Here is a 3303-nt window from a genome sequence, read left to right as displayed (position 1 = left end):
TTTGGGGAGATACAAATTTCACACCATCCTGCACCGTGGGCGGTCCCTCGCTGCTGTCACGTGCCTCTACGTCACACGACGATTGCGCGCGCTGTTCGCGGCGGTGGCTGCTCCAGCGGAGCGCAAGAGTAGAGCAAAGCTCAAGCTCGGACTTTTTGTAACAGCCTGCAACTAATCTTTCTCCGCCGAGTACGCCAATTAACGGTTCCAATGTCCTTTGTTCTTATTCTGTTCTTTTTGCGTGAACTCCTGACGGGGCACAAGGACGTCTCGACCAATTAGACACCACTAGTTCAACTTACCGAGATGAAACCAACCATGCATCTATCTTGCGGCGCTGGTTGTGCACCCGTTGTTATATTTTTTTTTCGTCAATTCCTGCCTCCTCCATTAAAATATTATGTTAGCATGGTTTCAGGTCGAAGAAATCGTCAAGTCCAGCCGTCACACAAATTATGTAAAAACGACATTTTTACGTACAACGGAAACAGTTTGCATGTTTAACGGGTTAATTCTGTTCTTTCCGCCACACGAGCAGAACAATGCATTGCTAATTCAAGAAACAAAACAATGCCGCATCAAATTTATTTAATTGAAGCGCTCCAAGAAAGCTCACGTAATGTACTTTTAAATATTGCGTCAAACATTTATCAGCAGCTCACGCTGATTGCCCCAACATCCCATAAATAAAGTCATTACTATGTTGTTTTGAGTAAATCATCTCCATAAATGTTTTTACGGTATGGCAATGCATATGCCGGCGGTTCAGCTGTGGTGTTTTCTGGCAATCCGAGTTATTGTAAAACCGCGCTCGAACACAGACAGATATAAAGAGACAAACATATATTGCGCTCAACTGACAAATGAATTTTTATCCATGAAGCATTTCTTTTTATAGGAAGCGGCAGATAAACAGTCCTGTCACATGTCCTGATACGTCACCCTCTCCCTTCTAAAAAGCCCTTTCATTCGCTTGAAGTGTTAGGGAAGTGCTGCTTACGCAGAATCTGCTATTTTTACTGCCTCAATAATTTCTCTTACTATGTGGTCTCGGCTTCACCCTGTTACTTCCGTCCTTTGGAAGCACGGTTCACACTGGCAGTCCTGACAATCATCAAGAAAATCCCCCCCCCCCCCCCCCGCCTTTTTTTTTTTTAATAAAGTTGTTTATTGCCTCAGGGCATAATGGAATATGTAAAAATATTAAGGGGATATTAAATGAAAGAAAAAAGGTTGGGTGTTAGCGATCATAAGGCCCTTGCGTCCATGCAATGTATGAAGATGAGTTGTTCGGCGAAAGGCCCACTGCCGTCATGTGCCGAATTCTCGTCGGCTTCAGTGCCGGGCAGACCCACGACAAGTGGTGAATATCTACCTCGTGATCTTCTGACTTGCAGACAGGACATCCTGGACGTTGATATAAATATCGATATTGAGGCCATGTTAGTGTCACAGCAGGTGTGAGGGCAACGCCGACCCGGATCCTACGTAGCACAACCTCCTCAGCGCAGGTAAGATCGCTGGGGAGGGTTACCGCACACGGTGGGACAAGACCTCGTGTGCTCCGCCGGAGGTGCTCCTTTCTTGTGAGAAGCAGAGTGGCATCATCCATAGAGAGGAAGCGTGTCAGTGATGAAGGTAGAGTCGCCTAGCGGGTTGCAGAATCTGCACAGGTTTGCGAACTGAGTATGTCACGTGGGACCCACTCAATTCGAATGGTTTGCGAGATTCGAGCCGCCATACGATGTATATTCTGGCAGATTTCTGGACTGCGACTGACGCGTCGGAGCAGACATATTGCTTGTAGGGCGTCGGTGCGGATGACAATTTTGGCTGTACGTAGTAAGGTCATGACGGAGATGAGAGCGAAAAGCCTCTTGGACAGCATCCAGCTCAGCACACAAAGAAGGAGGAGGTTCTGCAAATTGATATCTGGATGTGCTATTAAGCGACGGCTCTAAACTTTATTTTTCTCGTGCTCACGGACCCTACCATTTAAACAGCGTCCCGTTCGACCAACGTATGTCTTTCCGCATGTCAGCGGAATCCTATGCACAACTGCTTCACTCTGTCCATACTCTGTCCGCGTTCTAGCGCTGTTTTAAGATGAGGTTCAACCAACTCACCTAACAAGCCACTCTGCTTAAGCAGAGTTACCATGTAAATTGAGCGATATGCAATAAATGAGGCAATGCTAGCAAATTACGACAAATTTCTCGAACAGAACCTGTAATCACCGCCAGACGCTAAATATAAATGTTATATAATATAGGTTTATAGGCAACACATGTAGCAGTCAGTAAAGCAGAAATTTCGGCGAGTTGTGAAGTATTCATATTTCACTCACAGTCCACCAAGACGGTTTGTTTTGTTTAATTGGTTGATTGGTTTTTGTCACCTTAGTCTTTCGTTCCGTTTTGATGGGCTCTGACTGAGCGCAATACATTCAATCGTGGCGCTGCCGTGGCGTTCAGTAGTTTACAATCTAATAATGTTTGCTTGATCATTGCGTTTCATTTTAATTTGGTTCCCTGTACAAATTTCTCAACATTCAGAAAATCAAGGATGTATTCGCTTATTTTACGGTGTTTTTTTTCTCATTTTTTTTTGTTTATCTATTATTGTTTCTATGTATTGCGAGTGGACAGGGTCATGAAAATTGCTTAATACTGTTACCTGCACCAGTAACCAAAAATCCCTTAATTACACAGAACAAGATTTTGTTGCAGGCCCTTTTTTTCTGCAATAATTTGGAAAGGACGTGTAAACATCGGTTTTTAAACGCTCTGTGAAAATCCGTGATGATTTCGTTTTCGCGATATATGTCACTCCTAAAATATTATTCATAGGAGAAAATGTTCTGCATGAAACTTACTTTGTTCAGGTCTGCATGTGTAGCATAAGTACAGTCGTGCCTCGTTAATACGGACACCTTGATCTCCGAACAAGACTTGACATGAAGCAAGTCGTTCATAATAACGAATTGGATTTTTTTTCTGAGAGAAACATTACAAAAAAATAATAATAATAAAAGCACTAAGGATAAGGTCTGCTTTAGAGCATACGTAGGCCAGCGAAGTTGGCATTAGGAGCTACAAGAACATTATCCGAGTCGCCGTTATGCTTCAAATGCGATGCAATTAAAATATTTTGATGCAATTGCATGTTGTTCTCGATGTCATTTCATTATTAAATTACTTGGCTTTTACTTTTCATCTCCCACGAACCCCTGCTACATATAACAATTCTGTCGGCTGAAAGTTGCTGAAACCAACTTTCGACAAGGCTCAAGCGGCTGTTAGA

Source organism: Amblyomma maculatum, chromosome 1 (genome assembly GCF_055883805.1).
Source record: "Amblyomma maculatum isolate TAMU_Amacu chromosome 1, ASM5588380v1, whole genome shotgun sequence".
Taxonomy (NCBI): domain Eukaryota; kingdom Metazoa; phylum Arthropoda; class Arachnida; order Ixodida; family Ixodidae; genus Amblyomma; species Amblyomma maculatum.
The sequence above is the reverse complement of the archived record's forward strand: the minus strand, read 5'-3'. Positions refer to the sequence as shown.